The sequence below is a fragment of the Sinocyclocheilus rhinocerous genome, unplaced genomic scaffold (genome assembly GCF_001515625.1).
Source record: "Sinocyclocheilus rhinocerous isolate Xijiao unplaced genomic scaffold, SAMN03320098_v1.1 scaffold127, whole genome shotgun sequence".
Taxonomy (NCBI): domain Eukaryota; kingdom Metazoa; phylum Chordata; class Actinopteri; order Cypriniformes; family Cyprinidae; genus Sinocyclocheilus; species Sinocyclocheilus rhinocerous.
In genome coordinates this window covers 1,187,861-1,198,604 of record NW_015664685.1, presented here as the reverse complement: position 1 = coordinate 1,198,604, position 10,744 = coordinate 1,187,861, and positions in this window count along the sequence as shown.

Below are 10,744 nucleotides of genomic sequence, written 5' to 3'. Positions count from 1 at the left end.
AGAAATCAGTGGTTAAGTTGTATTTACAACACTGTTCCAGAACAGTTCAACCCAAATATTCAGATGTGTGCAGCGCATTTTACGGAGGACTGTTTCCTGAACCTGGGAGAGTAGCCTACAATGCCGGCTGTTCTGACTCACAGCCTGTAAGCATCACGGCATCACAATATGGTAAGGGGCGTAACATTTCTGTCGCACGCTTGAGGCATTTGGCCAATCACAACGCACTGGATCGCTGGCTTTTCAGAACGATGAGCTTTGTAAAAATCGACGCGTTTCAGAAAGGCGGGGCATAGAGGAGAAACAATAATGTACAGTATGTGGAAAATAATGTGTTTTTTTAACCTTAATCCTCATAATCTCATTTCCTTCCCCCAAATACACAAAATAATGTTCTTTTTTAGCAATGTCATATGACCCCTTTAAAGCTCTTCTACTGTTCTTGGAAATAGCTAAGATTTAAGTATATTTAAATATTATCCTCAGGGTGTGTTAATCATGTTTTAGATGTGACTTTCTTTTGGTGCAAACCAATGTTGTTTGTGTGTGGTATGAACTAAAGCATTTAGTTTTTTCTTATAGATGCTGTTATGGCAGAATTTCCTAACACAACCCCAGCTGATTCCGCACGAATTGCCTACGACGCAAGTGCATCAATGAGCAATTTGCAAATAAAAGAAAGGTTTAATTTTTGGAATATATATATATATATATATATATATATATTAGACCTATTTTATTTTCATATACAATAAAATATACTTGCACACTACATTACTTGCATAATAAATGGCTGTGCGAATTTTTTTTTTTTTTTCTACTGATTGAGCACATGAAGTCATACAAAAACTTTAATTCCAAGAATTTTTATTTTTTTTTAAGTTATTACTTGGACCATTTCTGTAGTCCGTTTGAAACGGTGAAAGAAATTATGAAAGCTAATTACACTCCAGGAACACTGATACAATTTTTATATCTTATGTTTAGTGCATTTCTAGAAATGCATTAATGCAACGCATTTCTTTGTGGAAGAGAAATTTTGCTTGCGCTGCAACTGCATGGTGGCGCAGTTGATAAAGACAGTACCTTTATACAGAAGGGACCTGGGTTTGAATTCAGACATCCACAAGATTCGTGAATTGTACGTATATAAGTGGGTTTCAATGAAGTGAAATGTCAGTGAAAAGCAAATATTCAATCCTGGTGTATGTCAATCACTGTAAGTAGATTACGAAGAAATATTAATACTTTTCCAATGCTCTCAAGGTACAATTAAACAGAAGTCCCTGCGTGGATGGAGTGTATTTTAATGACACTTTAAGTTAAATTAAATTGCACTTTCAGCACATTTTACTGTTACCTAAAATACAATAGAAGCCTAAGTTCAAGGTACTTCCAATGTCATTGCAAGCAATGGAGTATGTCTTCAGCATACTAATCCTAAGTATAGTGCATCTCTGCCTCACTCAAAGTGTTATTACAATACAATTTTAGTATGCCTGAGATGTTTTAATGTCACTGTTAGTAAAAGAATAGTATGTCCTCAGTTTATTATAAGTATAACATAAATGTATGTCCAACACTCTTAAAGTGTAATTTAGTTGCAATTGTAATGTTATCAAATACATTTGAAGTGCACATACTTGGAATAGTTCCACTTTAGCACAACAAAGTATACTTAACATAAGTTTAGTTGGACCCCAGAACTACTTTCAGACAACTAAAGTGCATTAAGTACAAAATTAGTTGTTCCAATTTAGCAGACTTGAAGTATACCAATATACTGTATAGTGTGCCACAAATACATTTAGCAATACTAAAGTACATAGGAATACATTTTGCTTAAGTATACTATTTTTCACTAGGGTAAACAATTCATTTAATGGTGTTATTGTAATTATGTTAGTCCTCTTGGCCAAAACTCTAAGGCAATGCAGCATGCCTCTTATTGTCCAGGCCTCAAAGGATATCTTTAATCATTGCCTAGCAAGCAAGCAATTCTTCACTCTGAATGGCATATGACCCTCTGGGTGACTTAATCCTATTTTTGTCAATGTACGCTCACATATGGTGGCTTGTCACACAATACCAGGGCCATGTCTTACTCTCAGTGGTCTGGCGGTGAGAGAGAGTGTGTTTCTATGTCTGGTAATGTGTTGTCAAAGGGAGGATTAAAACACTGTGTAGGCCGCCTGCCAAGTAAGGATCCTGTTTCCTTTGCGCCTTCACATACAACAATAGCGGAAAGCTTTGGTCAAGCTCTTGTGACTTCTGTTCTATGTAGCTGTCTGCTTTGTTGTCATTGTTCACTACATTTGTGTGAAATCTACAAGTGCAATAAAATTACAGCATTTTGAATACATTGTAATGGTATTCTGGGTGTTTTTAACATGTTGCTATACAGCTAGATGATTGTCAGAGTGCTGCTATGCAGATTCTGTGGTATTCTTGAGTGGTTTTAGCATGTCTAAATGTGGATGTAAGGATGTTTATGGTTACTAGAGTGTTACTGGTGGCTGGTGGAGCACCCAGGGTGATCTGAGTGGTTGTCTCTATTTTGCCCACTGATATGGCACAAATTGTAAGTCCAATTGCTACAGTTGATAGAAATAGCAGACTTCTCAACACACTGCACAATTTGAAGTATTATTCAAGTTCATAAACAGGACAAGCTAGCCAGTGAAGATTAATAATTAGGGTTAAAGAATTGTTCAGTTTGCCGATTTGATGGCTGTAACCGCACAATATTTACACTTGTCCTGTTTGGTAGAGTGAGTACGGTAGCTTCCGGTCCCATGCTTTCTTTATGAATAGAGTATAGCGATAGTTCTGGAAAAGGGTGTACAAACCTGTTCCTAGAGGGCACTGTCCTGAGCTCCAACCTAAATTAAACACACCTGAACCAGCGAATCAAGGTCTTTAAGCTCACTAGAAACTTTCAGGCAAGTGTGTTGGAGCTAAACTTTGCAGAACACTGGCCCTCCAGGAACAGGTTTTACACTGCTGTTCTGGAGTAATGCTGGTGTGCACATTGAACAGATAATGCCAGATAGGTGGTAATTAAAGCAATAAGCCCCAAGAAGCCGTGGTTTACAGTGAATTTATAACAGCTAAGGGGCGTTGTTAGGCACGACGCGAAGCTAACCCCCTTGGCTGTTATAAATTCACTGTAAACCACGGCTTCACGGGGCCTATTGCTTTTATAAAACGGTTATTCCATATAAGTAGTTAGGTTTCACAAAATAAAACAGAGCAAATAAAGTGTAATGATATTAATAAAAACAGTATTCTTCCACCAAACAGAAACAGTTGTGGTTGCAACAAAGTGGTTGCCAAGCAACAGACAAACATAAACAAAGGTGTATGTTTGTAGAGTCATTTACAACAGCTTCAAACGCGGCTCAACCAATCAGAATCAAGGACCGGAACTATCTGTTTTATAATTAATGATTTGTGCCTGAGTTGAAAAACAGCTGGCCTACGCCACTGTTTTGAATTGTCATTTAAGTTTGATTTTCTATCTTAAAGCATTGCACGTTTGCACATTATATACTTGGAGGTGTTGAACGCCTTTTGTACCAACTTGCTACCAAATAAGCTTATTTATGTGCCATTTTTATAGTCATCGTTTAGTTGTTAATAAATAAATAATGATTTAAAAGACAACTGGTTTGGAAAATCTGGATGTGTATTAAAATGCTTTACACTAACCCTAAGTTTAAAGAATAATAGTGCATCATATTGGTAAATCCCACTTGAAATGAACTGAAATTAAATAAAAATTCTGACGGATGTCATGTTGTATACTTTCCTGTCTACTGATGTAATGTTAGTAAAACTCTGCTGAGAACATGAGAACATTAAACCAGTTTAGTGTCAGTCTCTGGCAGGGACGATGGCCTCCTGTGGCGTCCACTGTGATAAATGCATTGCATCCCCCTCCTTGAATTTATTTTTTTTTTTTTGCACAGCAGCTGTTAGATAACATGTGGTAAGAGGAGCACAAATCAAACTAGGATCTTAGGGACAACTGTATACTGGACACTTTGGGTTTTGTATGATAGTGGTGTCAGCAAGGCAATGTAATCTCTCTCACTAAAGCTTCTACACTAGTAGTGTCATTATTACGAGATGCAAAGATCTCAATCTCACCATGACATTTTATGTATTTTTCAGCTGGTAAAGAATTTGTAAAATTTGGAGCAGTTCCAGGAAATATCTTGTCCTGTGTTTAGATGAAGTCTGCAGGCAGCAGGTGACACAAGTGTTTTATACACTGATTCCAAGAAGAGCAACCCAACACTGCTGGCTTTGAGTCTGAGGACACTCACTACAACTATGACATACAGTATGCATAAAATAAAACAATAAAAATCATACCCATTCAAAAGGATTTTTGAAACAAGTGGATTTTAAAAGCACTTGCAAGCAACTTACAAAATAAATTGTCATCTACAAATGCTCATATTGGCATTTTTTCTATGAAGCACAAGAAAGTTATGCTCTTTTCTATATTTTGCATGATCGCTGGCTATCAATTCTTGAACACAAAATTTGTGGAGCTTTGCTACAGTTGCACAATTGTGATAAAAAAAATGTAACTGGTTATTTCCTTTGATATTGTAATTGTGACTATAACTATTACTTTGGTCAAAAATAGCAAACAAGTTTAACTCTTGCATCCATGTTTCTTGTTCACAGGCACAAGATGAAAACATGTTGCTGTGGTTTTCACTATGTCAATCATCACCACTGTGACTGTGACTCACTCACAGAACAATATTTTTTCAGAAACTGTGCACATGTTAACATGACCATTGGTTCTCTTAGCAGCATAAAAAACCTTTCATTTAAATTGTGAATTTATTATATATAGAAATGAGCTATGACTCATTCAAATGCCTCTGATTAGCCATTGCAATCAGGTGCTCAACAGACATGTATGCTATGACGATATTCATAATTGTGAAAAAATTTTCGATAAATTTTGAAACCCTAAGCTTCACACAGAATAATGTGGCTGATTTTCTGAAAGCCTATTGGCATGGCTTATTTAGTGAATGTAGCCATTGATTGTGACAAGTAAATCAGGCATTTCACATAAAGATGTTATCCAAGATATGCCCTCAGCATAAACAATTTACTCCCAATAATGTATGCATTTTTGCAGTGAGAAAATCTAATATAAAAACCATCTTCCTGTCTTGGTGTCAAGGATATTTGTTTTCTTCCTTTACTCCTTTTAATCTGTATGTAGATTTATCATTTTAATATCCAAAGGGTTTTCTGTAGTTCAAAGATAAAACCTTGTTTACACTGACAAACTTGTAAAAACTGAAGAGAGATATTATAGAGATATACTAGATATTATCAGTGCTAAAACTAACAACAGTTTGGTTTTCATAAATATTTAGTTTCTTCTAGAATCATATTCCCGAGGGAGTACTGCACATCCAGACAGGGTGATAGGAAACATCTGATTGCATGTAGAAACCATTTTTCACATGCATTAATTCAGTGGCGTTCTCCCCCAGCACAGGTCCCTGAGCTCAGCCAGCTGGCCAGAGAGATTCTTGAGAATACCCATGAGTCCACTGGAATGTGCCGCTGAGGCCGAGTTGTGTCTGTTCTGGCTTACTCAGCACACTGCCATTCCATCAGAACTCTGTGTGTATCTTTAATAATCTCTTATATCCCCTTGTAAGCGCTTGTTTTTTCCAGCCAAAATAAAACAATCAAGCTCGTCTTACTCAAATATTGGGTTTCAGTTTTGAAACGACTGCAGAAAATATGTCCTCACCCTGTAAAATGGATTAGCAAAGCGAACTGAAGACCCAAAAACATTAGTCCACAGAGGTTTTTGAGCAACTAACCTCCAATTTTCTGCTCATTGTTCTACAATCAAGTTTATTTTCTCAAGTTTATTCTGTAAATTTATTCCATAACAAGCAAGTTTGAGTGATGATTTGGCATAAAGTGGTTTAATATGATTTATTAGTGCTTTAAAAGTCCCCTTCTTGTATTAAAGGGGTCATATGATGCGATTTCAATTTTTCCTTTCTCTTTGGAGTGTTACAAGCTCTTGGTGCATAAAGAAGATCTGTAAAGTTGCAAAGACTAAAGTCTCAAATCCAAAGAGATATTCTTTATAAAAGTTAAGAGTCAGCCACGCCTACCTAAAACGGCTCGTTCTAACAAGCCCCCACATACCTACGTCACGATCTCGGAAGATTTGCATAACGCCGCCCAAACGTTCACGCAAAGAAAGAAGGCGTAACTTATATTCTCGCTGTATAAGTTATTATAATCAGTAATTATGTCCCCACTGGTTGCAACAAATGCCTCGTTTGTAATGGGTTTTCATGTTTTTGTGTCGTTGCTCCGGCCGGACACGGCATCAACAGTATGGTAAGGGGTGTAACATTTCTGTCTCACGCTTGAGGTATTCGGCCAATCATAATGCACTGGATAGCTGGCCAATCAGAGCACACCTCGCTTTTTCAGACCGATGAGCTTTGTAAAAATCGACGCGTTTCAGAAAGGCGGGGCATAGAGGAGAAACAATAATGTACAGTATGTGGAAAATAATGTGTTTTTTTAACCTTAAACCACATAAACACATTTCATTACACCAAATACACCAAATAATGTTCTTTTTACCAGCATCATATGACCCCTTTAACTTTCATTTTATAATCCATGGTTTAGTCCTTCTAAATGTAAACAGTGCTACATCTGGCACATAAAATTTTCATACCAAAAAATGGCCCCAATCTTCCGTACAACGTGGTATGATGAATTAGGCACAGTTTGTTCCAAATCATAGAGCTACATTGAAAATATTGTAAAAGGAGTCTGAATGGGGCACAGTATCCGGTGGATTTTTGACATCTGTCTGCATACTTGCTTTTTTGGCTGAATATTAACCACAGCCCCCTCTGCTACAATACCAGTTCTACATCTGTCACCAATTGATACAATTTTATGGTGTGGCAGCATGGCCCAGTACTGCTTTACCTCATATTAATTAAAACTGTATTTTATCAGTGAGAATGTGGTATGTACTTTTCATGCCCACTGGAAATATACAAATTAGGGTGAAGCCACATTGTCGCTCATTCCAGCAAAGAACCACCACTGGCTGACATAAAAATAAAAGTAAAAACTAACCAGATCATTTTTATGGATGAAAAACGGGTAAGTAAATCTGAAATCGATGCCATCACAACAGTGGTCAACGTGCTATATAATACAACATGCAAGTAGTAGCTAACTCATTTAGACATCTCCAGCTAAGGCTGCAAGGACAACAGTGAACAAATTAGTTGAAAATGTATGAGTCTATGGACAGAATTTTCTTCCATTCAAGAATATGATTTCCCATCGGACCTACAGTCTTGTGCGGTGCACTCCAACATATTGCAAAGTATTGCTTCAACTAAAGTTTTAGGTCCTTTCCTGATCTTGTTCCCCCTTCTCCTATCATTTTCTGTCCTGAATATTTATCCAATAAAGACAAAAATATAACTTAAAAAGAAAAAAAAATCAGTTCCAACTGCAACATGCAGCAAGCTGCAAACTTTTCCTGGTGGAATGATACAAATCTGTTTACTGTTTCTCCCAGAAGTTGCAAAGTGACCAGCCAATCAGATCGGAAATATTAGATTTCATCAGCTCGTGTGTATTGTGGGTGTGTGAGTCTAAAGGGGTCACATACTGGACGCAGAAGGTGAACAACATCCAATCAGCATCAGCATCAGTGCCCTTTCGGTATGTAGGTGTGTTCGGTATGTAGGAATGCGATTTCTGGGGGATCCCACTTGCCCTTAGTTAATGTTAACATTTTAATGTTATATTTCATACATTATGTTTCAAGCATTTCATACAGTCGGCTTAAACAGCTCGCCCTTTTAAAGCAGATGTAGTTCACAAACAACTGACAGTTGTAACCTAAATAGGATTTTCATTAACTATAATAAATCCTAAAATTCAGAATTAGTAACTTACTTTTCATGCTATCAGTCGCGCGCTCGCTCAAGCTCCAAGCATCTCCCATTCTTGGCTCATTTTGATTCAGATTTGTGAATTCACTGAAATGTTAACTCGAGACAAGCTCTGACTGGATCATTTGAATCAATGAATTGTTGACTCGAGAAAAGCTGCAATACAGTACAATTCGTGAATGAATCGTTCAGTGCAATTTGCGAACCGATTTAACAGGTTCATTGAAAAGAAACAGCTTGTTCACGAATCGGTCACCGCTATCAGGTCTCGGAGCGGGTGACAATTTCTCCAGTTCAAAATAACGAGGATTGACAAGTTTTTAAGAAATCTAGGATGAAAAGCATTATATTATGTTTGGGGATGTAATGAAGTAAAAGTTTCTCAAAATAAAAATACTCTGATAAAGTGTGCAGATACTTAATGTACTTAAATACAGTAATGAAGTAAAAATACTTCGTTACTGTCCATCACTGACTTTAGTTCCAGGTTCTCAGAAAGACCTGGAATCTCCAATCGCAGCTAGTATTGACTCAGAATTCAGCTGACTAGTAGTTCTTTGGCAAGCAATGTGCCCTGCTAGTAGACTCTGTAGGTTTTTGTCTGTCTTGACTAGCATGAAGTCTGCAGCAAGTGGACCAAAACGTCTTGCACTCTTACTGCACAAAAAGAACATCCACAAAAACTGGAGTCATTCCAGGACAAAATAGTTTTTCCTGATAAAATAAACAAATCAAGATATCCAGCTTTTGAGGGGCAAACAGACAGTGCTGTTGAGAGCCTGGCATCTTTTGTTAGCTGAGCTTTAGTGGTAAGAACAGTAACAGCTGAGAAAGTAGGGGGCATGACATGGAAACAAACAAGACATGGCCCACTGTCCTCTTAATCTGGCCTTGGTTTCCTGCTGACAGATGCGTTAAAGGGAAATTGCAGGCCCAGAGTCTGGCGCCAAACTGTTTTATGGCCCGCTGGGTGAGATCAGAACTTTCCTCAGGGTGGATGAAGGAGTTACAGGAGCACAGCTACCAGATGGAACCACTTGACCAGTCAAGAGAGGAGAGTGTTTAAGAGGACTCCTGTGGGACGCTGGCACATGTTCCCATTCCCATAAACACTCAAGCAGATGGAGTCTGCATCACCAATGTGCAGTTGATGCTCTTGGAATTGTTACAGCAATTATGTAAAGTCACACTGTGTGCGTGCAAGTGTGCTCAAGTGTGTAGACGCTTTCAGAGGCATTGTTTACATTGGTATAATAGGAGCAGATGACATTCCAGAGTTCATATTAAGATGAATGCGTCCTTGCTTGTTGGTATCTGACCTTAAACTTACATATTTGGTTCTGTTTCAACTTTCAGCCACATGATCCCTCACTATTTCTGCTGTGGTTTCAACGTCCTTTCATGCAACATAGCAACACCTTTCCAAACACCTTCATACAGTGACACTTCACATCATCAGCTGGATTCCTGATGGACAACAATCACCTTGGGAGGAGAACGAGATCACTATATCTGATGAGGGAGGAGACTATTGTTTGCCAAAGCTGGCACACAGTGCAACTTCCCATTGGTCCTGATTGCTTTCCAGTGAAGCAGGGTGACTGATATACCAGGAATATGAGGAGGCTATCTCACCTGTTCCCATGCTCTTCATTCTTCACAGCAGTGAGCATCTTAGCTTAGCGTGATTCACAGCAAATGTGCTTGTCAGAGCTTAGGAGTCTAACTTCAGTGCAATTCAGTTCTGTTTGATGGATCTATCAATATGTTGAATAGGTTACAAGTAATGTGATTACAAGTATGTGATTTCTGTACCACTAGTGGCACCCAACAGAATGATAAACATAGTAATTGTTTCCAATCAGGTTTCCACCTGAATCTGCCATTCTTTTAACAAACGGAGGGGTCCTGTTCTAAATGCTTGCCATTGGATGAGACAGAAATTGACATGTTGGTCTACTCAAACCAACAGAGGAATGTACTGAAAGTGCCACATAAAGCAATTTACAGCACAGAGAGACAGCTATTTATTTTACAATTAATTCTGAAGTAAATATACATTTAAAAACATGCAAGCAGCTCCCAAGTGGGTCAGGTTTGCAGAAGCATGTTATTTATAGCAGATTTGTAAACTGATGCCACTGCTGTCAGTACTCGTGACCTTTTTACATATGTTGCTGTACTTTTACTCTAGTTCACACCCATGTTGTTGGCCATCACAGTCAAAACACAAGCACACTATGTCTAATGAACACTTGCTCTGGGACACATTTTCTACAGGTATAGACCCTATATATCTAGATTTAGATTATATGTGGAAATATCTAGATTCAAGAGCTTTAACTGTCATTTCAAGTTTAACAGAAATGTCCAATCCTGCTCTTGGATGGCCACTGTCCTGCAGGGTTTAGCTCCAGTCCTAAATTTGGACATTTTTTAAGAAATTCAAACAATAAATACAGGTTTGTGGCTCTTTAATGTGTTGTGACAGAACGCTGCAGCACCTCAGTTCAAGCGGCATGTGAAACGATCATCTCTTCCTCTTTACTATAGCATGAAATAAACATGAATGAACATCAGAAGGTATCTTGTTTCAACCACGGAGAGATGTCAGTGCACTCCATTTTTCAAGTTCAAGTCCACCGACGTTAATCTACTCTCCCGTCTGGTTTGTTTGTTGGACAAAATGGCAGATTCAGCGTTATGACTGGTCAGATCGCCTGTCAATCAAACTCCCGGGG